Genomic DNA, 27,940 nt, shown 5'->3' with positions numbered 1-27,940 from the left:
TTCTGGGTTCAAGGTGGTTGTGGGGAACAGCTGCTCTGTCTCTCAGGGCATCTCTTACTAACTTCTTCTGTTTACTCACGGTTTCTGTCTCCTCCTAACTCCAGCGTGGACATGGCCCGCCCCAATGCTCCCCTCCCCGTCATCTTTTGGCTCTTGTCCCTGCTGTGAACGATCTTGTTTAGTCACTCAGCTTCCCGATTCTAACTTCCCAGGAGAGGAACAGGACAGGCCCAGTGCATCTTGCCAAACCCATGTTGCTTGCCAGGTGATGGATGGGCTGTTTTGGGGACAGGTGGCCAACTCTTAGTCCAATCAACCCAGGCCAGGGAGGCAGGTTCCCTGGCACAGATCTATGGCTGCTGCCTCCCAGCACAGCTGGCACAGAGCAGTGTGCCTTCGAAGGGAATATGGGCCAGAAGGCACAGTAAAATATATACGTACAAGCCTGACGCTTAGCATGTAATTTCATGGCACGTCCATTCATGAGCTTCAGACACCCACATTCTTACCTTCTTAGTTAGGAAAAATGATAGCATCTGACCCCAACCCAAACCTCTTCTGAACTCCCTCCCTACCCCTACTAAACTAACTTCTCCAAGCTGGTCAAAGAAGGTGAATGTGCTGCATTCCAGGAGGAAACACCACGCTGCCAACTCTCTGAGGTAAACAAGAAAGGGGATGAGAGCACGAGATAGACAAATGTTGATCAACCGATACCACTGGCCTCTGGCCCATCTCTGGGCAGGCCTTCAGTCAGTTTGCTTTATGCCCCAAGACCATCTTATCTTCCTCTCAGTTTCTCCGAGTGCCATGTGAGGTCAGCGTTCAGTGTTAACCAGAATGAGGCAGGCAGCATGACAAACTGACAGATGGCAATTGGGAGCTTATCATTCTTGGATTATTTCATTCCCCAGAGTGGGGACATGCCGGAGAGTAAAGCATGTTATTTTGACAACCACCTAATAATGGCTGTCAGACACTTCTACTACTTCTACCCTTCCCCTAGATAACCTTCTTTTTTCCTATCAATCCCCAGCTGCAACAATAACAAATGCCTCGCCGGATAAAGTCAGTAGGAGCTTTGCTAGTGACAGGTGCCTGGACACAGGAGAAAACAAAGAAACACTGACAACCACTGAGAACACTGGGAACCAACAGGTTCTTCAGACGAAGAGGAATTAAAAGGCTGTGCTGCCTTGAAGACACTGTTTCTCGAACTCAGACCAGAGCCTACTGGAGTTGAAGAGATTTTTTTTAAAGATTTTATTCATTTATTTGAGGGAGAAAGAGAACACACGCGGGGGGGAGGGGGGAGAGGGAGAGGGAGAAGCAGACTCCCCGCCGAACAGGGAGCCCGATGCGGAGGCTCCATCCCAGGACCCTGGGATCATGACCTGAGCTGAAGGCAGATGCTTCACTGACTAAGCCACCCAGACGTCCCTGGAGTTCAACAGATTCTAAACAGGGTTTTGAAAGACCAGAGCTGTGGTAGAATCACTATATTGCACACCTGAAACTAATCTAACACCGTATGTTAGCGACACTGGAATTAAAATTTAAAAAAAGAAAAGACAAGACCAGAGCTGCAAAGCCCTGAAGACGTGTGAAAGAATTTGATGTGTACTCTTACCTCACAACTAACCCTATGGGGCTTAAGAGATTTCCTGTAACTCTTAACACTGATTTTCATCTTATGATTCCAGGTAAGTTATGGTAGCTCTGGAGGAGGGGGGGACAAATAGAATGATGCTGTTTGGGGTACCCAACAGGGGTTATCAACCTTTTTGTGCCGTGTGCTACCTATCACCCCTTCTTCAAAACAGCCCTTCCCAATCCTTTACGCTTATGTCACATGACGGAGATTACATAGCTGGTAAAAGGAACGAGGTAGGGCCATATGCACCGGTGTCTGACTATGCCATCAGGTGAAGGAAGTTTCCACTGGGAAAGCATCATCCCGTTTTTGTAAAACAATAAAGATGTAAAGAAAAAGATCTGACATCATAAATACTAGCTGTTAACGATTATTTCTGGTGGGTGGGGTTATGGAGGATTTTCACTTTCTATTTTTGGCCATTTCTGACTTGCTTACATTTTCCTTATAAAACATGTGCCGTCTGGGGGAATTTTTTGTTTGTTTGTTTGTCTTTTGCGATCCAGAATATTTTTGAACTCCCACAGTTCATCGACAGGTGGTACCACCACAGCTTTAGGTTTAACTTCCAATTTGAATAGATTGTTTTAGGAAGGGTGGAGGGTACAAAGTAACAAAGGAGTGTCTCTGGGGTTAGAGGAAAGTCATTCACTCTGTTTATGGTAGTCGGCACTCAGTGAGTAAAGCCCATGCGTGGGACAGAAGGCAGTGACACATGTATTAAACACTTGGAACACAACTAGCATATGACATGCTCAACAAATGGGAGCTATTCTTACTTTCAATGAGGGCGCTCAAGTATTGTAATTGAAAATAATTCTCATTTATTTTTAGTTGTAATGTCTGCAAATTCATTTAAGATATGTTCAACACAGACACTGTGGTGTGTGTGTGTGTGTGTGTGTGTGTGTGTGTGTGTAAGTTTCATTCTACACTGTAGGGTAGTTGGTTAACATTCAGGGGCATACTGGACGCCCAATAGCACTTGCTAGCAAGAGCTGATAATGTGCATCTCTTCCCATTCCTTTGTTACTTAATTTTTTTTAAAGATTTATTTATTTGACAGAGAGAGCGCGCACGTGTGGGCCCATAAGCAGGGGGAGTGGCAGACGGTGAGGGAGAAGCAGGCTCCCTGCTGAGCAGAGAGCCCAACATGGGGCTCGATCTGAGGACCCTGAAATCCATGACCTGAGCAGAAGGCAAACACTTCACCCACTGAGCCACCCAGGCGCCCCTCCTTCGTTACTTTAATAACGACAGATTGGTAACTTGAAACAGACCATGGAAAATGGCAAATGCTCTCAATCAGTGCTTTGTAACATTTACCAGAACACTGCAGTTAACATCTAATACACACTCCAGGGGTGATTAGTTAACAACTGAAATCTCTAATCAAAGCCCACAATCGTGAACTCAACAATAAAAAGACAATGCCATTTCTAAAAAATGGGCGAGAGACACACAGACATTTCTCCAAAGAAGACACAAATGGCCAATGAGCACAGAAAAAGGTGCTCAACATCATTAGTCATTACAGAAATGCAAAACTAAACCACAATGAGATACCACTTCACATCTATCAGGGTGGCAAGAATTTCAAAAATGGAAAATAAGTGCTGGAGAGGATGTGAAGAACTTGGAATCCTTGTACATCACTGGTAGAAGTATCGAATGGCTCAGGTGTTGTGAAACTATCTTGCAGCTCGTCAAGAAGCTAAACACAGAACTGCCATATGACCCGACAATTCCACTCCTAGGTAGACACCCCCCCAAAATTGAAAACCGGGACTCCAACAAGACACTTGTAAGCCAGTGTTCATTCCAGAGCAGTATTCACAATAGCCAAAGCAAAACAAGCCAAGCGCCCATGGATGGATGAGTGGAAAAACCAAACATGGTATATTCATAGAGCATCATTTAGCCTTAAAAGGGAAAGAAGTACTGATATACGCCACATGCATAAGCCTTGAAATCATTACGTGAAGTGAAATAAACCAGACACGGAAGTACAAATGCTGTATGGTTCCACTTCTATGGGCACCTAGTTAAATATAGTCTTAGAGACAAAAAGTAGAACAGGGCCAGTGGGAGGAAGCAATGGGGAGTCATTGCTTAATGGGTACAGAGTTTCTGTTTGGGGTGATGAAAAAGTTTTGGAAATAGACAGTGGTGATGGTTGCAGAATACTGTGAATATAATTGGTGCCACCGAAGGAAGCACTTGTGAATGGTTCAAATGGCACATTTTATGCCATAGATACATTTCACCACCATTTTTAAAAATGAATACTACTCCAAAAAACATTGAATTGTATATTGTAAATGGGTGAATTGTATGGTAGATAAATTATATCTCAAGAAAGCTGTTTATTTTTAAAAGCCCATAAGCAAGGAATGGGGAATTTGGGGGGTGGGGGGGTGATGGAAACAATTCTCAATCTTGATTATGGTGTATGCCTTTGCCAAAACTCACAGAACTGCATCCTAAAAAGAATGTAAAATATGCCTTAATTTTTTTAATGGAAGAAATGCCACACTCAAATGCTTCAGCTCCGAAATCCTTCAGATGGCTTGCTGATTCCAACAACAGATATTAGAAATTATATTTCATTGAGGAATGTCTTGGTGTTCGAGATAGGTAGACCAGTTAGAAATATCATTCAGGTAACTCCCACCCTTGCATGAATTGCAGAGAAGACTCTGCTTGGCCCAATGCCCTTCACCCCTTCGGAATGACACCTCAGGCTCAGGAGATGCAACAAATCTCATGCTCTGACAATCTGAATGCGCCCTTTAATGGGAAGGTAAGCTGAATCCTACTACTAGAATACTGTCACGCCTACCTCCAGGGAACCTTTCATCCAAGACAGTGGTTGGAAGTAAGAAGAGACAGAATGTCTCTGGGCATACAGATCAGGCTGTATGGCTGTTTTCTGCCTGACTGTTAATGCTTGGGTGGCAGAATTAGATCTGAATTGCTTTCACTCGTTGTGGAGAAGAAACCTATAGCTCTCACCTACCTCTTAACTTCTGGAGATCAAATATACCCACCAAAATAGAATCGAGAAACTGTGGACAACCAAACTGGCTTATCAGATCAGTTTGCAACAAAAATTGTTGAAACTTCTGTACAAACAGGGATGTGTCTGATCTGAGAATTCGCTTCAGGCAAAATCAAACCTAAGAAATGCAAAGAAATAGTCTACTTCCAAGTTCTGGCTGTACGGCTAGAAGGGATGAGGGAATGTGCTTTGTTCGTGTTTGTTACTTATTTACAAGGTCATACTGTTAAATGGATTTGTTTTATGGAGAGATTTCCCATTTGATCTGTTGTTCCCAGAGGTGTTTTATCCAAAGAGTCAGAGGCAAAATTCACAATATGGATCCAAGAACAAAAGAGGATATCCAGCAGTGGCATCTCCCTAAATCCAAATAAAAGTCAGGACCCAAGTGTCAGTTTTCAGGTTTGTCCTCTGAGCCTCAGAAGCCACAGGGCCTTAGCACCTGAGCCCAAGCAGCAGGTAACCTCAGATGGTGGGTGAACAGAGGGGGAAGGAAATTCAGCTAAACAAGAGAAGGCAAAGACCAGTAGAAGGAAGTAAGCAAAGAGGTCATTCAGTTCTTCTTTTTTTTTTAATCATATCACTCTGTATTCTGTCATCATGAAAAGTGACTACATACAACTCCTTAAAATAAAGGCAGGGAAAAGCTGCCGGGAACCCTCCTTCTAACTGAACTGACTTGCTGCCAAGGCTCTAAGGTCTTAGTCTCCAGGGACCTAGATCAAGTGAAACCATGACATTGGCTCCAGCCCCGTGAGTATTTTATAAAAGGAACATACCCACTTGTTTCACGAAAAGGAAGTTGTAGCCTAAAAATCAGACAGACTTGCTTGAAGCAAACCTGACACATTAAAATCAAGATTTAACAACCAAGAAATCCAAAGGCTACAATTCACGTTACCAAAGGATTTTTTTTTCCCTAAGAGGCTCTCCATGGAATTCCTTACGTTTGCAAAGCTGCCCCTCTGCACTTAAAAGTAGGATTTTAACATACAGATGGGTACCGCAAGCAATCTTTCAAGAGTACATTTCTTCTCATTATTACAAAAGAAATTCTGGCCCCGGTAATACAGAAAATCAAAATCTAGACCCACAGACTCCCAAGAACATGACTCTGCTAAGTTAAGGCTAGTTAGTGTCCTAAGGGAGACGATGGTGTAACTGATTTCCAGTGTCATTTCTGAAGATTAAGAGATCAACTGGAAAGCCTTCTCTAAAGCCGGGCCAACAGAGCATCCCAAGGTGGGGCAACCAGGACTCCCCAACTCAAAAGCAATATCCCCCACCCACCACCCCATCAACTGCACAAAGTAGAGACCATTTTCCCTGGAGGTGACTCTTAAAAAAGCCTGAAGGAGGCACTGCCCTCAACCACACCCCACCCAGGCCCTCAGGGCGGAAACCTCAGACAGGTGGGAACTACCTTAGGTCTCCTGAGCAAAGGCGGCTCTAGAGTTTTCTTCAGTCATCCAGTACCTAAGGACCCTCCTTCTATCAAGAAAATCTTTCTTATTAAATCCATCACACCCAATGCTTCCCACTCTGAGGACATGTAGCTCTAGAAAGGTAAAAGCAAGCATCCTGAGGAATGAGAGAAAAACGACACTGGGTCAATGGGCTTGACCTTGAAGTCATCACAAACATAAATGGGCTGCCTTTATCATAACAACCTCTTCCCGAGTCCTTACTAGGTCCCAGGAACTGTACTCTATAGACCCTCTCTAATTCTTACAACAACCATTCAAGAGAAGTGTCCTTACTCCCATTTTACAGATAGATAAACTGAAGTTCAAAAAAGTCAAGAAACTCACCCAAGCTCCAAGAGATAACAACTGGCAGAGTCCAAACTTTAATCCACTACAGTGTCTAACAGAAGGACTAGCAAACAGTACACACTCAGTAAGTACATGCTGCAAGAATCCACACTCTTTTGACACTTCAACTATACCACCTCCGAGATTGGGAAAGAAACCATAAGGGGTCGTTTATTTTTGCAGAAATCTGAAGTGTGCAGCTCAAGATCGCTTTTTTCTTTGAAATCTCCCCCTTTCCCCCAATGGCAACTCAAGTCCGGAAGTGTTGGCTTTCCTCGCATGGGGTAACACAGCCCTGAGGAAGCTGCTTCACCGCCAAGACAGTGAAGTGCTACTCACTCCCTCTGGCTGTGTCTCAAGAGCGGGAGGTGAGGGGGAGGCCCACACGGGGCCACCTGCTCTCTCAGCAACTGGGCCCGTCCATATGAGTGAAGTGGAGGGGGCACTTCGTTCTCAAGTGCAGAGCCCCGCTGACACACGGAGATGGGACAGCCAAGGCCTTGCCCCAGTCAGTGCTTTCTGAAGACTTCTCTCTAGGTAGGACTTAAGCAGAACATGTTTTCCCATAAAGGGGGCTGCTTCTGAGCTGGGCTGTCTCCCTGAGCCAAGCTGGACCTGGAGGTTGGGCATCCGGGCAGGGCAGACAATGGGCACAGCTGCACTCGCTTGGCATGGTGGAGAAGGTGAGGGGAGGGATGGTCCCTTCAATAACGTCTTTCTTTTTCTTAAAAAATGAGTCCAGGGGCAGATCTGTAGAACAGTGACAGCTAATTTTTAAGCCCCCTGTCCTAAAAAGTCATACCAGGGTTACAGAAATATAAACAACGTACAAGTAAGGAACAGACACAACGAAGAAATGTAACTACCTGGTCAACGTTAAGTGAAAACGAAAAACAGAAATTTACCACGGGCCCTTCAAGAAAGCAGACAAGTGAGGACTGAAAGGCTGGGCTCCCAGATTGTTTCTGAGAGATCGGAGAGCCTTTCAAGGCACCAGGGCCACAGAGGGCAATTCTGCCCCTGGTGAAGCAGCAGTGACCCCCCTGCCTCCCCTCAGACAGCCGGCCATTCTCTCCCACCTCCCAACGACAAGCCCGCGGCGCTCAATGCTGGTATGTCTGAGCCACAGGAAGGCACACAGTAACTGGACGCTAATGCGAAAATAAATCACTTGTGTTTTCTGATGTGGCTGAGTTTGATGGAGTTGGTGAATCACTACTGCCCAGCCCTATCCAATAAAGGAGGGGCCGATAACTCACATCCTCTCTCCCAGCAGCCTGCACGCCCCTGGCGGAGGTGACCTTGCAACATCACCCTCATCTGTCACTCCCCTTCTCATGAATTTTTAATGACTCCCTATTACCGACGGTATCAAGTCCAAATGTCTGCTCCTGGCATTCCAGCTTGTCACGCTCTGCCTCCAAACCTCCCAATCTGGCACTATCTCCCTCCCACTGGAGGCAGTGGCCACTGTGAACCAAACTCACAGCTTCCCCTCTCTCCAAGGTTCCACCAGGATCTGGGATGCCTCTTCAGACTTCCAGGCAGCCAAGAAGTCAACCTTACTGCAGATGACTACAAAGACCCAGCTCCTAGTCATAAAAGAGATGGTACCTTTAAATATTCTATACGATCCTGCACTGTCCAATACGGTAGCCATTACTACATGTGGCTATTTCAAGTATTTAAAATCAAATAAAATGAAAAAAAGCAGTCCTTCGGTTACAGTAAGCACATATCAAGTGCACAGTCATTACATGTGGCTAGTGGCTACCATGTTGGAAAACGTAGACATGAAACATTTCCATCATCACAGACACTTTTAACAGCACGATACAGTACTATATACTATATATGCAAGAGAGGAATAGCCTGATGTGTGCTAAAATTGTTGTGTATCAGGGGCACCTGGGTGGCTCAGGCAGTTCAGTGTCTGCCTTCGGTTCAGGTCATGAGCCCAGGGTCCTGCGATCGAGCCGGGCATAGGGCTCCCTGCTCCACAGGGAGCCTGCTTTTCCCTCTCCCTCTGCCTGCCACTGCCCCTGCTTGTGCAGGCTCATGCTTTCTGTCAAATAAATAAACAAAACCTTTAAAAAAAATAAAATTGTTGTGTATCATCACTTGGGAAAACTTGAGGACCCACATATCACAAAAAGGAGGGCACAGGACTTAGGGATACAGCCCATCTGAAGTAACAAGAAAAGCATACTTATCAGTGATCCCAACTAGTTCTGTAAACATTGCAGGTGATTGCAACATCACTCTTTTAATTTTGTTCCAAAAAGTCACATGCAGCAGACCTCAGGAACCTCTCAGCAAAGTGCTAGCAGATTAGTCAGGCCCCTGGATACTAAGCTCTCTGCTAGGTTCTGGGAACCAATACAAATAACACGGCCCAGTCTCTGCTCTGGCGAGAAAGCCTATATACAGAAAACCGCAGGAGGCAGGTAGTTGTATAAAGGTCCTAAGAGGTACTATGGGGAGCAAAGAGATCAAATGAGTAAGAAGAATGGGAGAGGACTGCATGGACAGGAGGATGGATTCAGATCTGGATCGGGCCCTAAATGATGAGTACAATTTCGATACAGGAGCTCAGGGAATGAAAGGGGGAAAACTGCATTAGCAAAATGGGGAGCAAGTTAGGGCCCAAGGTGCGTTTACAGACAAGCAAACCAAAGAAATACAGCAGCTTAATCAACCATGGCGTGCAATTTTTTCCAACCACCCTAATAATCAAAGAATTACATATTAACTTAGATGCCATTTTGAAAACAAGATTTTGCTTTATTGAGAGTATCTGTTGGCAAGGATGAGGTGGAACAGACTGTCTTCTGCACTGCTGCTGGGAGTATAAATGGGCACTACCTTTTTGAAAAGCCAGTATTAAGCTCCTTAAAAGCATTCAGACCCCTGACCTGATCGTTCCACTTCAAGGAAAATGGTGGACAAAATCATGTGAAATACAAGGATTTATCCACAAAGCAGTTTTTTGCAATGTCATTTATAATTGAGAAAATAATAGGTAATGATTAGGTAAATTATGACCTAGTTGTGGGATGGACTGTTATATAGCCACTAATTATGCTTCTGACAAGTTTGGGACTCCTGGGTGGCTCAGTCAGTTGGGCATCTGATTTTGGCTCAGGTCATAATCTCAGGGTGCTGGGACAGAGCCCGGAGTTGGGCTCCTCGCTCAGCGGGGAGTCTGCTTGGCCCTCTGCCCCTCCCTCCACTTCCTCTCCCTCTCCCTCTCTCTCTCAAATAAATAAATAAAATCTTTTTAAAAAAGAATTATGCTTCTGACAAGTTTTAAATGACATGGAAAATGTTATAGAAATGTTAAGTGAAAAAAAAATCTGGGCACAAAATTGGTAATATAGAACACATAGTCACAACCATGTACAACAATATGAATAAAAGGAGAAAAATAAGCAAAAATGTTTACATTTTGGTAGCAAGATTACGAGTCACTTTTGTTCCCTGTACCAGGGTTCGGCAAACTATGCCCCACAAACCAAATTTGACTGATGTGTCTATAAAGCTTTATTGGAACACAAATACACACATTCATTTCCATATCGCCATGGTCCGTGGCTGATTTTGTGCTACAAAGGCAGAGTTGAGTAGTTGTGACAGACACAAAAATATTTACTATCTGGCCCTTTACAGAAAAAAGTTGCCAACTGTTCTACTTTCCAAATTTTCCACAATGAATATGTGTTACTTTTGCAATCTTTTTTCTAAAAGGCCTATTTCCTCACCGTGAAGGGCCACAAGGAGCAGACGAACAACGTCACATTTTATCTTGTAACTGGGAGCACTAGAAGTTTCTGAGGAGGGTAGAACATGATCTGACATGATGCCCACCAGTAAAAAAAAAAAACACACAACATCAAATCTTTTAAAAGGATGGAATTTAAACAGCATGCCAGGCAGAGTCTGTGATTCATCAACAGCTGCGATTCTGGGCCACTCCTCATTTAAACGGGAAGGTTAACTTAAGATTTGGCTTGTTATTGTTTTCAAACTTCCTCCTCTTACTAAGCCCTATAAAAAGGCCCCCTCCTTTTGATTGGTTAATGACCAATCCTATTGTTCCCTCCAAAGAAATGGGGAGGCCATATGCAAATTTGTGACTTTTGCCTGGAGAGACCGTTTGAAAATTTAGGGTGGTAGTCCTGTCTTCTTGAAGCCAGTCCTCCATTTTCCAAGCTTTCTCCCTTCTCTTACTTTTCTTTCCTGTTCTAGGAGGACACGGGAAGACAGACATGACATTGGGTAAAGAGGAAGGAGGAACGGAGAAAGGCACAAAAAGAAAAGAATAGGAAGTGTCCGAAGCTTCCCTCTCAAGAGCCCTCAAGGAGTCCCTAGGATTTACCCTTCCTTAGAACTTGGTCAAGACCCTAAAACCTGCCTCCAAGGATTAGGAGCTAACAGGAAGTCTCTACACTCAGACTTTCTGCGGGTTCTCTCTGCCTTGACCACCTGCCCCTGTCCCACTTCCCTGGATGCACTGCAAATAACCCTTTCGTACGATTGTTTACTCATTCTCTCAGGCATGAATACAGTGAAAGCATGGAAATGGTCTTAAGAGTAGTTTCCTTTCAAATAAACACACTCGATGATTAATCATCTGCAGAATGAAAAACTCCAAACTACTGCAATTTCAGGTCTGGATGGAATCAAACCAAAGGAAATAGGTCTCGGGATGTGGTGTTTGTTGTCGTTTTACTTTTAATTTTATATACATGACATTTTGGGGATTGCAGCAGATTAAGGCTGTGAATTTCATTTGTGGCACCTTTGAAAACAGAACAATTCACATGTAAATCCGCTAGCAGTTTTTAAAAAAATCTATTTATATTGTGTGTTATTGGCTCAGGAGAGAGGAGATAGGAAACGCATCGAGGTGCTCAATTATTTAACGGATCATACTTAACATTTTATATTTTAACATATACCCACTGCCAACAATTGTTCTCACGAGCTTTCTGAAACATTAAACTGCGCTGCTCTCCTTCTTCTAAATCAAATATAAGTAATTTGTTGTCATAGCAATGCATCTTCCCACTCCAAAATAGTTCAATACAGGCTTTGTTTCAGCAGGCAACTATCTACCAAAAATTGGTCATTATCTTCTCTCTTCTTGACAAATGTCTTATTAAATTTAGCTGCCTGGTTTTACAGTCATCAGGAGACTGCATTTCTGTGGCATTTTCTCACACCTGGATGGGAAAGGAGCTCATAGAACTGCCTGGAAGCATATTACAGTTAAGTCGCTGGGTGACAGCCAATCTCACTAGTCATGATGACAACGATCCTTTGCATTATTACCCAGCTTTACAGTTTAGAGTGTTGTCACCCACTTTTTTGTATTGTGAGGCAGTACTAGGAGATGCTTACATGTTTCTTCAATTCCTGACATGAGGTGGGTAATTTCACAGTAAGCTACACTTGTTCTTGGTTTTTCTTCTCAAAGCTTGAGTTCTGCTTTTCTTTCTTTTTTTTTTTTTTAAAGATTTTATTTATTTATTTGACAGAGAGAGAGACAGACACCGAGAGTGGCAACATAAGCAGGGGGAGTGAGAGAGAAAGAAGCAGGCTCCCAGCAGAGGAGGGAGCCCAATGTGGGGCTCGATCCCAGAACCCTGGGATCATGACCTAAGCCAAAGGAGGACGCTTAATGACTGAGCCACCCAGGCGCTCCAAGTTCTGCTTTTCTATCCTATTGACATGGTACATATTGAGATAATGAGGGCAATTAAAGAAGCTTTTGGAATCGCCAGAGGATACCATTTTGTCAGTTTCTGTGCAAAGGCCCACTGAGAGATATGTATTAGCTGTTCTGACAAACACCCAAGCCCACACCCCAGAGCCAGTACCAATATTAATGCTAATCTCAGATTCATAGAGCACATTAGAGTTTACAGAGCAATGTCACAAAAATGATCTAACTTGGACTGTACCTCTTCTCTACCCATCCCCCCCAACACACATAAGCACAGCTGGATCTGGATTCCAGGCCTTACAAAAATGTATTCATTTTTAAAATAAAGGTGAATCACTGGTGTTTCCAAATCCAGTTCCTTCCAGCCTCGAACTTTATTTCATGCACCCATATTCTGTGGAATCTAGAGTTCCGCCCTCCACCCCCGGCCCCACCATCCCCAGGACCATGAGGTTGGAATTTCTTTTGCACTACACTCTTCTAAGAAAAGCAAATTTGAAGCATCAGAAGGTAGGGAGGGGAGATTCTTTGACATTAGCCAAGGCCTTTAAAAAGAAAGAGAACGAGGGTGGGAAGATGGATTTCCAGAAACTTTTACTTTTTTGAAATACACTCCTGTATTTTTTTTAAGTTTTTACATTTACGATCATGTGTTACTTCCACATTTCAAAAAACTACAAGCTTGTTTTCAAAAATGACGAGGGGGGAAAAGAGCAATATAGTTGCATTTAAGTGAAAGGACAGCCAGAAACAGGCGGTCCTAACTGGCTCACCTGCTCCCCCTTCTTTGAAATGCTCTGGGAGGGAAGGAGGCACTAGCAGAGAAGGACCAGCTCAAAGCGCTCAGTTAGGAAATAGAATCAGAATCAGGGGTTGCCCTAACAGAGCCTGAAAATGAGATTTCACAGAACCATGTAGGCTCCGGAGCTAGAGCTGAAACGTTCCATTCCCACCCAAATGTGACCAAATGTAATTTGTCTCTCTGTATGACTTCCAGCTTCACGTAGTCTGATTCCCTTCAAAAATCTAATAAAAAGTGTAGTCGTTGCCATCATTCCTGTTGCCTGGTCCTTGTGAGTTCCTGTCTCCCACAGACTTTTTTTTTTTTCTGCAGAATGCGCAGAGGAGCTGATGAATTATTTAGAACCCCTATGCAACTATTATTTCAATTTCTGCACACCCCACCTCTGTCAGGTGGAAGGGGAATGGGGACTACCCACATAATTACAGGCACTGAGCCTAAGAAAGGCAGAGAGGTAACGGGATTTGGGCCAGGTCCCACAGAAAATGCTAGGCAGTAGGAAGAAGAATGCCTAAGGGTCTGAAACTGTCTGACCAGCCAATAGTCTTGTCTATAAGGCCCAGGAGAAATAAAGCTCTCCTTCCCAACCTCTTGCCCAACCCAAAAGGAATAAGGCTTTCAAAACTGTTTTAATGATGACAAAAGCCTCTGGCACTAGAGGATATGAGAGTGTTAATTTTGTTTGGCAAAGGCAAATTGCTTTAAGAATTTAATTCTATAACCGGGAAGGTGCAATTCTGATTTTAAATGTGTTTCTTCCCTGGAGCTCAAAATCCAATTTACCAGCCCACCTAGAGGGATGCTCTTGCTTTCACCAAGTCATCCTTATTAATCTATCTACAGGCTAAGTTGCAATGGGAACCCCTATATTGAACATTTGATCAATGGATGTAACAAAGAAATGTAAAAAGTAACCTACTACACCTAATAACCTAGCTTCAAAAAATACGAAGTAACGTCAATAGGACTAAAGGAAGAAATAGATAAATCCACCTTTGTGGTGGGAAATTTTAACAACTCTCCCAACCACTGACAGAGGAAGCAGACAAAAAAAAAATGGTAAGGCTGTCCAAGAGCCGCAAAATTAACAAGGTTGATCTAGTGTTCGCTGGCCTCATGCCAGGGCACAAAGCAAGTCTCAACAAATTTCAAAGAAATAGGCCTCGCAGACTACATTCTCTGATCACAATATTATTAAGTTAGGAATCAACAAATCAAACACTTCTAAACAAATGCTTAGAAAAAAATTGTTTTAATCCTTCTGAACACCAGGGGTTAAGAAATTCCATCGAAAATTGTGAAATACTTAGAAACCGATCAACGTAACAAAATACTACATATTGAAATTTGTGGGATCTAGCTGAAGCAGCAGGTAGCGCAAAATTATTAGCCTTTCATACTAACAGTCAAATAAGAAAGTCTGAAAATAAATGAGCTAAGCATCCAACCTAAGTAAGAAAAAGAACAGGAGATAAAAACTCAAAGACAGCATGAAGGATAAGACGACTTTAAAACTGAGCAGAAATGAACAAAATAGAAGACTAACATACTACAGAGAGGATTAACAAAGCCCAAACTGCTTCCTATAAAAGATAACTAAAACTTACAAGCTTCTGGTGAGATTGATTTTTTGAAAAATAATAAGTCAGCCAGAGAAAGACAAATATCATGTGATTTCACTCATATGTAGAATTTAAGAAACAAAACAAATGAACAAAGAAAAAAAGAGACAGAAAACCAGACTCTTAACTATAGAGAACATACTGATGGTTGGGGGCAGGGATGATAAATGAAGGGATTAAGAGTACATGGAGGTGGGAGGGGCCTCCGTGGTGCTATCAGTTTAGTGTGCGACTCTTGGCTTCAGCTCAGATCATGATCTCAGAGCGTAGTGGGATCGAGCCCCACGTGCGGCTCTGTGCTCACAGTACAGCCTGCTTGAGATTCCGTCCCCCGTCCCTCCTCCCACCCCCACTCTCTGTCTCAATAAATTAAATCTTCAAAAAAAAAAGAGTAGACGTATGTGATGAGCACTGAGTAATGTATAGAAAGTGTTGAATCACTACATTGTACACCTGGAACTATTACAACACTATACGCTAACTATACTGAAATTAAAAAATAAATATAATTTTTTATAAAGTTAGTAATACTATGAATGTAACGGGAGATATCTTTTTAATATATGCAGTTTCTACAGTTAAGAGACTTTTATTAACAATTTTTAACCAATTGATTTAAAAATGTAGACACGATGGTTACTATATTTGTAGAAAAACAAACCGCCAACACTAACTAAAGAAGAAATAGAATACTTGAAAATTCCTATTGTCATGAGAGGAATTGAATCAGTAGTCCAAAATCTTCCCACAAAGAAGACACCAAAGCCCAGTTAGTTTTACTGGCGAGTTCTAGCAAGCATTCAAGAAACAAATAACTCCAATTTCAAATGAACTATTCCGAAAGTTAAGAAAAAGAGAAAGCACTACCCAACCCTTTTTATGAAGCTAGCATAAACTTAATACCAAAACCGGACAAGGACAATATATAAAAGGAAAACGAGATCCAGACTGATTCACAAACATAGCTGTAAAAACATCAAATCAAATACTGGCAACCCGTATTCAGGAGCAAAAAACTTAACATATCATGGCCACTGTGATTTGATTCCAGAAATGCAAAGTTGGTTTAACATTAGAAAATCAATCAATGTAATTCGCCACATTGAAAGATAAAAGAACAAAAGTCAGCTTGACAGATGAACAAAAAAAGCCTTTGGTAAAACGCAACATCCACTCATGACTAAAAAAAATGTAACAACTTAGCAAACTGAGAATAGAAAGGAACGTCTATAGTCTGATAAAGGACACCAACAAAAAAAATCTATAGCAACCATCTATACGTAATGGGGAAACATTGAAAGCCTATCCTACACAGGGATCAAGATAAGGACACCCACCATTGCCGGGGCGCCTGGGTGGCACAGCGGTTAAGCGCCTGCCTTCGGCTCAGGGCGTCATCCCGGCATTATGGGATCGAGCCCCACATCAGGCTCCTCTGCTATGAGCCTGCTTCTTCCTCTCCCACTCCCCCTGCTTGTGTTCCCTCTCTCGCTGGCTGTCTCTATCTCTGTCCAATAAATAAATTTAAAAAAAAAAAAAAAAAAGGACACCCACCATTGCCACTTCTATTAAACATTATACTACAGGTCTTAACGAGAACAGTAAGGCAAGAAAAAGATATTTTGAAAAAGACAATGGCTGCAAAGAAAGAGACAAAGGTCTCATTATTGGTAGATGATGATTACCAACATAAAGAACCCAAAAGAATCCTCAGATAAATGAATGACCATTTATTTAAAAGCATTTAGCAAGGTCGCTATATACAAAAATAATGAACAAAAAAATCCACTGCATTTCTAGACACCAGCAACTAACGATTACAAGACGTGAGTTAAAAAAGAAAGAAAAACCACTAGAGCCTGTACGGGGTAGTTGGTGAAGTGCCTGGATGTGGTGTCTAAAACTAGCCCCACCACGAGCTGTGTGACTCTGGGCAAGCTATTTAGTTGTTCTGTGCCCTACCTGTTAGAATTCTTGCGAGGATTAAATGAGTTAATACTTGCCAGGCACTCGGACCAGCCTGGTACAAAGTCAGCGGTAAAGAAATGCAAGCTGATATTATTAATGTGAAGAAGTAGTTAATAGGCCTATTACCAAGAGCTCCGAGGTTCTAACTATTGGACTCCAAGCCATCTCAGGGGTAAAACGTCAGGGAGCCACCTGTCGCACGAGCGAATGAAACTCACCCACATTTTCCCTAAGGCTGGGCACCGAACTCCCACACCCAACACACAGCTCATTACCCACACACCCTTTCTCTGGAGGCTTCTGCCCCAATCTTACCAACTCTGTCACTGGCAGCACAAGTCAACAACTTCAGGCTTCCTGCGAGGATGCAATCCAGAGTTCATGATGGCTGTGTTTCATCATCACGAGAACACGGCAAACCTCAGCCTCTGAGTTCAGACTAATGCCGGAAAGCCTTTGTGAGGTGTTAGAAGAAAAGTTTTGGCTACTGGCTGGAAGGAGGAAGACAATACCAAATATTTTGAACACCTACTACGTACCACGCGCTCTTCTCCGGGCTTCCCAAGTACGAATTCATTTAATTTTCCCCTGATGAGGTAGATGGAATTCTTAGCCCCATTTTATAAGTGAGAAATAGGGGGACAGGGATTATGCGACTTGCTGAAAGGCACAGAGCTCATGAGTGACAGAAATCAGCTTCAAACCCAGATGTGTCTGACTCCGAAGCCCTCTGGCCAGCTCGAAGAAAAGAAAGAACAGAAACTAATTCCTGAAATGCATGAGGGAAGCGGTACTGCATATACGAAGCTATGGATTTCAATTCTCCTTCTGAAAACAGGCCGGAATTAGAATGGGAGTGCAAACAATCATCCTGAGGAGAGAAGACTGAAAATCAACAAGCCAGCAGGGTATCCAAGCGAGCGAGTGTGACGTGATGCCATGGTATGACCGAGCAGTATTTTTAAAACCCACAGAAAGACTGCCATTTCACCAAATCTGTTTCTGAAAGCCAGGACATTATGGCTGGAACATAGACTCCATACGCGCCTACGCAGGCCCGGCTGCGAAAAAGGTAAAATCAGCTTGGGGTCTGGGACTGGGAGCTGAAGAACGGGATGCGTGCGCAACTTTGGTTTTTTGACACCATGGGGTTGGTAGCTCCTTCCTTAACGGCAACCCTGCTGGGCTGACCTACTTGACCGCCCACAAGTGATGAGCATCCCAAGAGCTTTCGCCTGGGGCCAAGGGAGCGCAAGGCTCACAGGCGTGCAGCACTGACCACGCGTCAAGCACCACTGTCATCATAGCCCACCTGTCGGGACTTCCCCTCCCTGTCCCCAGGTCAATTGAGTTCGTTCCTCCTAATGGTGGTGCCTAATCCAAGCAGACAGAAGAGGCTGGCTCTGGGAACAGCCTTTCAGAGCCCTGCCTGACCCAAGCGGATACACACACCACCCAAAATCAGGGCCTTCAGGTTCGAGAACACACACGCCCACACTCCACAACAAGAACATAAAAACATTTTTAAGATCAAAGCTACCATTCTAACTATGGCATCACCTAGGCTTTATAGATTATGAGCCTTAGGGATGCCTGGGGTGGCTCAGTGAAGCGTCTGCCTTCAGCTCAGGTCATGATCCCAGGGTCCTGGGACAGAGCTCCGCACTGGGCTGCCTGCTCAGCAGGGGAGTCTGCTTCTCCCTCTGCCCTCTACCGCTCCCCCTGCTTGTGCTCACTCTCTGTCTAATAAATAAAATGTTTTTAAAAAAAGATTATTAACCTTAAGTGTTCTTGAATACAAGGTGGTTTTTTCTGACGACAAAACAGATAGGTAAAAGGTAAATTGCACTAGACCTAGTTATTGTCTACCTGCTTTTAAACTCTGAAGGGAGATTAAGTTGCATACAATCTGCTATTTAGATTGCCTCTCTCCTAGAAACCACTATCTCCAAAAACCCTCTTGCGAAATAGAACACAAATTCTAGTAATTCTAACAGAGCAATAAAATGTGAGCACCCATACTTAAGTGCCCTATTACCGTTCAGTCTTCATTTGATCTGTAGAACTACTCGGAGAGACTACAAGGTCTGGAATTAAATAATAACCACTATAAGAAAGCTAGTACTTTCTGATGTGGGTAACTGAAAAGAAACTCTCTCTTCATAAATTCCCAAGGGAACACAGAACCAATGTGCTACTACTGCCTAAGCACAGTAAAGCCACCGGAGGTTAACACTTGCCCAGGAAGCTCCTGGGAACACCATTCGATTCTCCCCACTTTTGCATTTCTCCCCATGATGCATTTTGTCCCTCATCCAGTTCTCTGATTTTTCCAGTCTGCCAGGAAGCAAGAAATGAACCAAAGTGTCACGAAATGTCAGTGTTCAAAGGGAGCTCAGGCTTCTGGTCCAACCCTCTATTTTACAGATGAGGAGAATGAATTTGATGGAAGGGAAGTGACTTACCTGATGCGGCAGGTGTCCTGACACAGTGTGCCCAACCGGGGAACAGAACTGCATGCAGGACTCCTCTCACAAGTTTGCTCTTAAATGGGTTTGCAGAAAATTGGCAGATTGTTCTTCATTAATACAAAAAGAGGTTACGTGTTAAGCTCTTTAAATGATAGGCTCTCTTACCTTACTAGTTAACAACACCAGCTTTGGAGTCAGCCAGACCTAGGTGTCCATACCAGCTTAGGCACTTCCTAGCTGTGTGTGTGACCTTGGGTATGTCACTTAACTTCTCTGAATCTTATTATCCTCACCCATAAAATAGGTGTGCCAATAAGAGCATCGATCGCACAGGGTGCCTGGCACATCGTAAATGTTTGATAAATATAAGTTGTGATGATTATTATAACCTGGCCCACCAGACGGCCCTAATCCTGTGAGCACTGGGAGAGGGTTCTGGGTACCTACCCCTGCCTCTTCAGAGAAGGCCCCCAGACTTGGAACTGAATTTCTGAGTTGGAAACGCACAGGGAACAGGGCTGAAAGAACCAGCCTGATGTTGGCACCACTGGGAGCCCACCCCACTACACTGATTCTTAGGTGCACACATCAAACCATGCACCCCCTACCCCTCAGGTACATTTCACAACAGGTCTACCTTAAAAAGAACAACTGAGGCAGAAAAGTCACAAACACACTAAGTTTGGGAAAACCCCCTAGAAAGAGTAGAAAAGTACCATAATTAGACATGGGGGCCAGGGTAGGGGGGGAACTTAGATAGAGTCATAGAGTCACTGGTTGTTTCAGTAAAGGGAAAATTAGCCATCTTTAGGCCTCTTGGGCCTGAGCTGGAATTCCAGTGGTAACCAGTGCTGGCCCTCCCCAGGCAAGGTTTTAAGAAAGACTCAACGTCAGAGCTCCCCTCCCTCAACTGTAAGGAAGCCTGGAAGCATAAAGCATCATATGGAAATCCTGTTCAAGTTTTCACATGGGCCATTAGGTTCCCTTGTCCTTCAAACAATACGCAAAACACGTAACAAGACCGTGAAGGGAGATGGCCTGGCACGCCAGCCCTGGCTGTGCCATTCCCGAGCAGTATGACCTTGGGCAAGTAGCTTCCTGCTCTGGGTTTCTCTGTCTAGCTGTGAAATGGAGGGCTTGAACTACAGGCATTCAGAAGGGCCTCCAGCATTTTCCTGCTCAAAGTTCTGCACCGATCCTGCCACCTAAAAATGCAGTAATTAAAACCATAAATGAGCCTTGATAATAAGCTCCCTGGGGAGCAGCAACCGTATCTGCTATTCCTTGTGTATCTCACGGCCCCTGATAGGGTGCGAGGCCCCGAGTAATTGCATCATAAATGGTGCGTGATACAGGTTTGCTGCGCGGCCTGGCATAGCATAAGCTGCTCCCATGCCGGGCAGAGCTCCTCCAGCCTCTCTGCCACCAGACTTTTCGAAGAGATCAGCTTGTCCCATTCGTGGGCTTTTAATAAAAAGAAGCATTGCATAAGAAAACAAAGCTCCTTGTGACTTCACATGCCAATGATTAAACACCTAGGTGCCAGGCGCCCTGCTCTCTCCCGGAAAAGGGCAAGGCCACGGCCCGGGGCTGGCACTCGGCCTGCAGGCTGTAGGAGTCAGGGCGAGTCAATTAACCCAGCCCACCGCGAGGCCGGGTAAGTGCAGCAGCTATTACTGAGCAACTCCTGACTCTTTCGGCGGTGCCCGCAGGCTAGCAACTATGTAATGGGATGAGCACTTTACTTGTAAGATCACCGGCTTTAGGCTCCGAACGCACTGCATCCGGTCGTCCACACAAGCGGTGCCTCATCCGAGTTGCCCATCGGAATCACTTGAGGAGCTCTGTAAAAAATGCTGATGCCCAGACCTCCGCCCAGCCAATTATATAAGAATGGGGTGGAGGGAGCAGGCATTGGCATTTTTCACATGCTTCCTTAGTGCCTGTATGGACTCCTGGCCTCCCTCCACCTTCCCTGCGTCCACTTCTGGTCCCCAACTCAGTGACAGGTTCAGCAGATAACTAACACTGAGGCCTGCAAGAGCCCCCAGAATTCTACCTCCATCACCTGCCAGGCTGTTCTCAGAGCCGTAAGAGAACTCTGTCAACGTGGCAACATTTCTGGCAACCAAAACTTAACCAAAGAGAGGCTTTCTCAATCAACGCTCAGTCACAGAAGGCAATTAGCTAGTCCAGTCTATGCCCCAATCATTCCGTCTATTGGAAGCTTGATCGGCCTGAGATCTCATCCTTCTTTTTGGAAGCTTCTCTACTCCTAGGATTGATACTTAATTTGCCCCTTCTCAACTGCCCTACTCCTTGCCCCATCCTGATGCTTCTCACTCCCTCTGCAGCTCAGCACCCAGTCTCTCCCTGACCCCACTCCAATCTCCACCCCAGGCCCTACCCCATTCTCTCCCTTTCCCTCTTTCCCCATCTCTCTCTCTCCTTCCCTACCCCTCCTCACACAGTGGGGTTTGCTTTTTTAATTCCTTCTTAATCAGCCTCTGCCTACTCTCTGCCACTTCACTATTCTTCCCCCCTCCTTCCTCCACCTCCAGCTGAACCTCCTGGCAATGGGGTAGCTGCCACCTTCTAGGGGTCGGTCCTCTCTTCGTGGCCCCTGCCTCGCTCACACCAGCCACACAGGCAGCAAGGCCTCTATGGGCACAGCCTCCCAAACACACGATGTCTTCCACGTTGCCAAATCTTCTCTTGCGAGCAGGCTTCCTTCATTCACTGGAACTCTTCTAGTGAAATGGTTCTCCCAGGCTCCCGGTCATCTCCTTTCTTTCTTTAAAAAGTCTTATTTTTTTCTTAACTGCTCAAGAAATTTGCACTTGCATCGAGTCTACATGACACAGAAACGTATTAAGTAAAAAGTGAGAGTGCCCCCCTTTCCCTAATCACTCAGGAGGAAGCACCACTTGGGATATGTTCTAGACTTCTACAATGCACTCACAGCCATGCACACATAAAAGGGTTTATTTGTTTTCTTAGGGAGTGGGCTTCTATCACACATATTGCTCAGCAACTGGTTGTTTTTTTAATTTTTAAGTAATCTCTACACCCAACATGAGGCTCGAACTCATGACCCCAAGATCAAGAGTCACAGGCTCTACCGACTGAGCCAGCCAGGCACCCCTGCGACTTATTTTGTTTTGTTTTGTTTTTAATTTTAACAATATACCATGTACATCTTTCAAAGTGAACACAGAGGTCAGTCTCCCTTTTAAAAGCTGCACAATTCTCCACTGGCTGGATTTGCCATTCTGCTACCGATAGGCTGATTCCCAATGTCCTCTATTTACCAACACTGATGCCATAAATGTCCTTGTATGCAACGCCTCCCACTCAAACATTTCTAGGTGACTATTTAGAAGTGGGTGGGTGGCTGGCCACAGAACCAGCCTGTACTCACCAATTCCAATTGCCCTTTCTCAAGGCCTCCCGGGTCTCCCCCTCTTTGTGTCACATGGCACAGGGGTTCTGCTCCTGTTTCCTGAAACTCCTTCCACTTCCTCGATGACTCCTTCACCGAGTCTTCACTCTGCCCCCCAAAGGCAGGCATTCCACGGAATACTTTCCTTCCTTCTCTTCCATAACTGGCATGATGTTCTCGTCTTCTCTCTTATCTCCTCTAGACAGCTTCCTAAATCGACATTTCTAGCCCTAACCACAACTCAATTGTCTGCTGGCCATTCCAGTTTCGATGTCTCAAACCTCTGAAACTGAACAAGTCCCAGAATGAACTCATGACCCTTTTCCTTTAAGTCCCAGCTCCCTCACCTGAAAAACAGGGATTTTTCCAAATTAGGAGTCTAGTAGGCACTCGATGCTGTGGGGGATAGAGCAATTCATAAAAACACAGGCTTTGCATTCAGGGAACATACACTCTACGGAGCAGGGAAGATACATAAACAATTATGTAATACAAGGCAGAATTAAATGCTAAAATAGACAAGAGTGGCTAAATCTGGGGTAGAGGCTTTGAAGGAATCTTCACAAGAGGCAGTGTTTGGGCTGAGCCTTGAATGATGACTAGCATTTCAACAGGAAGAGAAAAGAGAATATTTCTGGCTGAGGGTATGGCATGAACAAAGTATAAACTTGGAGAGGCACACATGGAAAAAGAATGTACTAGAGGATAAGGCTGGAAAGAAAGACCATAGGAGACCCTGAATCCCATCATCATAAGGAGTTCAGGCTTTATTTGCCAGCCCTAGTGCATGTGCCAACTCCTACTGACTGACAGTCGCTCCCTCAAATGCTATGCTAAAAAGAATTTGGTACCACATGGCGACTCACTGGGAAAGCATGCCTATGAATGATTAGCAAAAACAGCTCAGGGCACCATTAGGTATATGCATAAGACGTTAGGTAATAGGGAGCCATCGAAAGCTTTTGAGCAATGCAGTGCCATGACCCAGCATGTGCGTTACTTGTATCATTCTGACAGCAGTGTAAAGGATAAACAGAGCAGGAATCAGTCAGGAGGCTGCCATAATAAGCCAGATGGTGATGGCGATGGTGACGGTGATGGTGATGGTGATAAACCACCGGATGAATTAGGGCAGAGGAATCAAAGAAGGAAGGGACAGATGGAAGAGATGATGAAAGACAAAATCAAGATCACTGCGACATGGTGATGATGGAAGGGAGGAAGAGGGAGGAATGGAAACGTGTCCCAGTTTCAAGGGAGTTCACCGGGGTCACCAGAGAGCCTGCAGGTCCATCAACTAAGATGGGAGCATTGAGGGGAGAGTATCATTGCTTTTCATTTCAAGTCCTCAAACCACTTTACTTGAGGTACACGACTCTCAAGCGCCCTTGAGTACACTGGGAGGGGAAAAGCACAGTGCACATGGCTTGATGGCCTCAGCATTTTCATAAAATATAAGCCTACCGCATCACCAAAGAAATACCCATCAGTATCTGATCCTAGACATAATGTGCGAATAAACCTTTGAATGTGCATGCTCTCGAAAGATCATTCCTCCCGCTGAGCAAGCGTTTTCGATTCACAGACCTTATTTCACATGCTTCCCATGCTTCTCCTACAAATTTGGAAGGGCAGAAATCATCCCTATCCCAAGGTGATAACAACCATTACTCATACTTACGAAGCACTTGGGGCGCAGCAGACGTCATTCTAAATACTTTAGGTGTAGGGGCGCCTGGGTGGCTCAGTCGGTGAAACATCTGCCCTCGGCTCAGGTCATGATCCCAGTCGCCTGGGATCGAGCCCCGAGTAGGGCTCCCTGATCATTGGGGAGCCTGCTTCTCCCTTTCCCTCTGCCGCCCGCCCCCCCCAACCACTAGTGCTCTCTCCCTCTCTCTTTCTCTCAAATGAATATAAGATGTTTAGATAAATAAATACTTGACAGGTAGCCATGCATTTCATTCTCACAAGAACCCCACAAAGTAGAACCTATTCTCCCCATTTTACAGAGAAAAAAAAAACCAACAGTTTTCCCAGAAATGTCACTGAACCTGCCCAAGGCCTTGACATAGCTGGAAAGCAACAGAGCTGGGATTTGAACCTGGCCAGTCCGGCTCCAGAGCTGCACTCTCAACTACCATGCTCTATGTCTTATTGTAAGAAGACTGAAGTACAGAGGGGTTCCCGCTGACTAGCTGCCACTACCAGGTTCCGTCAGCCAGTTAGCGACCAATTCTGTAACCAAGGCCCAGGGCTGGCTTCTAGGACTCCTCATTGTTTACCGACCTCTCCCACTGAGCTGACAGATTACTTTGAACTTTTTCCTCTTTGCCCTGTGTCACCCTGGCCAGTCGAGTTTCTGAGTCCTGCTCCAACAACACAAGATTTCTCTTCCTCTACTGGTGGGCAACTACAAAAGTATAGCTCCTTTCATGCTGGAATGGTTAGAGGTGGAAGGAGGCCATGTGTGGCACTAGAGACAGTGAACGGAGGAGTCCAGGAGACCCAGCTCTGCTTCTGTTCCATTGGGTGACTTTGTACAAATCGCTTCACCTCTCTGGATCTCAGTTTGCTCATGAGGAACAATGAGGGAGGAGGTGAACCAGATGGGTGGGTCCCTAGGGTTTCCCTCCGCCCTGACCTGGCAGCACTCTGCCATTCTGGCAAACCCGAGGAAGGACTGCTGGAATACGTTACAGGGTTATCTTGCGTCAGCCAAAGTGGAAATCGGTTAGAACCAAGGCAAAGGAAGAATTAGATAAAACAAAACTGACCTTCGTAGAAGGCTGCAAATGAGGTACTCTAAGGGCGGTATACTTAGCACCTTGCCTGGGGAGGAACCCATGCTCAAAAATGTTACAAGAGTTATTACTGCTACTAACTTGCAGAGAGTATACACAGACGATGGAAAATTCTAGTGAGATCTTTCTCCTAAATTGGACTCTTTTTTGCCCACTTGACTCTGTTCTGGGATTTATATAGTGTTTAAAAGGTCTGGCTGGGTGGGGGGGGGGGAAGCTAAGGAGCTGTGGTACCAACTGTCCTCATGGTGATGGACAGTTGTGACTAGAGAGTGAGACCCCAAGCCCAAGGGGAAGGTAAAGAGAAAATGTTTAAGTGCGAGGAGCCAGGGTTAATCCTCAGTTCACGGAGAACTGTCCATGGAAAGGTGGGGGGGGAGGATAAAAAAAAAAAAACAACAACCAACAACAGGTGCACACCGCAGTGTACTCTGCAAATTGTTTTTTCAGGACAGACCCAAAGCGGGGAGTGAAGAGGCTTGGAAGATGATCCCAGCCTGGTTTCCACGTGTGTCCATCTGAGCAAACACAGCACCTCCGGCTGTGAGGTAGGGCCATACACCCCACCGCAGTCAGGAGCCCCTACGTGGCAGGCGTCCCATTCTTCTCCGCGACTCCACTGCAGCCTTGGCCCAAAGGACACCCATGACCTCCTGTGTCCAAGCCAGCAACCCCACCCCCTGGAGAGCTCTGCCCGGGGGACGACAGCCCGGGGGCTGGGGGTGGGGGCGATCTGTTCTCCTCTCTCACTGGCCAGAACCGTCTCAAGCAAACACAAACATGACCTTGGCTTGGTGCTAAGCTTGCAGGGCTATTCTAAGGAGAGCTCAACTGGAAAGACCTGCGAGGGGCTGCGAAGGTGAAAGCAGCCCCTCTCCTCGGGGTGCCCCGCTCTTCTTTGTGGGCCCGGGAGCCCAGGAAGGAGGGAGAAATGCCCGCTGGAAGCCACAGGCAGCGGCGGGGGCAGCCCAGGGGAGTAAGTGGAAAAACGCTGAAGATAATAAGGCACTTAGGCACATGACCCTCAGCAACATTCCTGCAGGGCTCCAAGTGCCTAGAACTTAAAAAAGGAAACTCTTAACAAATGCAAGCGGACGAGGAGCAAGGGTTGATATGAAGAGGACCCTTTGTTGCAATCTCCCCTAGGTCTTGGAACGAGTGACCTTCCACAGCTCATTTCTGAGAGCTGCTGTTTCTTCGGGTTGCTGTTTGTTTTAGACGGCCCTCCAAGCCAGCTCCAGCCAGGGAACCAGGATTATTACAGAAAACATGACCTTAGCCCTCCCAGTTCTCTCAACTCCATAGCTAAGAAACTGCCGATTTACCCACAAGGTTTGGGAATATGCCCGGAGGCCTTCCAATGGCTTTGAGGTGGGGGGTGGGGAGGGGACCCCCCCCTAAGGCTGTGAAGTCACATGACCATGGACTTGGCCCTGGAAGGCTGCACTTAAAGGCGGCTTAGCCCCCAGGGCAAAGGCGGTTCTGAGAGTTCACCAGTCTTGAAAATGCGAGAGGTTTACCATATCCCAGAGCTATCGTTGATTGTCTACTTTTTTTTTCTGTCCATTTGCTGACAGATAAGGCAAGGCACTGGTCTATTTTAAAACCCGCCTTCTTCCCAGGAGCTCTGGGAGCAGCCCTGTCTCCTCTGGTAATTACCTAACCCCGGTAACAAGTGGCACTTGAGAAAGTGACACTCTCCTCAATCAAAAGGAATTCATATAAAAGAAAAAACATAAACCCACACACCTGTCTCTGTCCACCCCCCAAACCACTCCTTCCATAGTCTGTCCTGTACTCACTGGTTTCCTAGGCTCCCAATCTCAAGATAGTTTGCCCCATGAAGTCAGCCCAGTGATGAAGAGCAGCCCAGAGTTCCCTGGAAAGCCAAGCTTCCTACCAGGGACAGCCAGCCTCCAAACTCTTCAGCCAGGACTGGGTGATTGCAGGTAACTTCAAATTACCCAGGAAGCTGTCGTTAGGCCTCAGGCAGCCAAGCAACCCTGCCCCAAGGAGATTACATGGGCACTAACATCATGGAACCAGTATTTTCACCCAAGACGTGAAACGAAGATGCCAGGAAAGCTTTTCTTAGATGAGCTTCTTAAAGCTGACTTCCTATACCCAATCCTTATCGTCTTATCCCAACATCGGGCACCCAAGCTCACAGCAGCAGCTGCCATGATGATAATGGTGATGGCCATTGCTGGCATCATCATCATCACAGCTGAAACTTATTAAATGTTTACTATGTGCCAGATACTATCTTAAGCGCTTTAGGAGTGTTTTCTCCTTTTCTCCCACTTAATGCTCACAACAGCCTGGCAGGGTAGTATGGTTATTAGTCCATGTTACACATGTGGCAACATAGGCTCAGAGAGGTTAAGTAACTTGCCCAGGGCTAGACAGCTGGCGGTAAGACTTGACCCGGGCCTTTACCACCCTAGAGTCTGGGCTCTCACACAGTACGCCCCCGCTGCCTTGAAACACGTTGTCGTAATACTGCTACTGTGAGAAACTGCTGGCATTTCTGGCGTGCTCACAATGGGCCAGAACTTCCCCTAAATGCTTGATGTA

General features: G+C 45.3%; 1 protein-coding gene across 8 annotated transcripts in view; it reads right to left on the bottom strand.

The window, feature by feature from the left end:
- TMEM164 (transmembrane protein 164) overlaps positions 1-27,940 on the bottom strand; it is a 178,767-nt gene that overhangs the window by 139,626 nt on the left and 11,201 nt on the right. The gene's annotated exons all lie outside the window — the stretch shown is intronic.

This window comes from Ursus arctos, chromosome X, assembly GCF_023065955.2.
Source record: "Ursus arctos isolate Adak ecotype North America chromosome X, UrsArc2.0, whole genome shotgun sequence".
Taxonomy (NCBI): domain Eukaryota; kingdom Metazoa; phylum Chordata; class Mammalia; order Carnivora; family Ursidae; genus Ursus; species Ursus arctos.
Note: the sequence above shows the minus strand (reverse complement) of the source record. Positions and strands in the feature narration are given on the sequence as shown.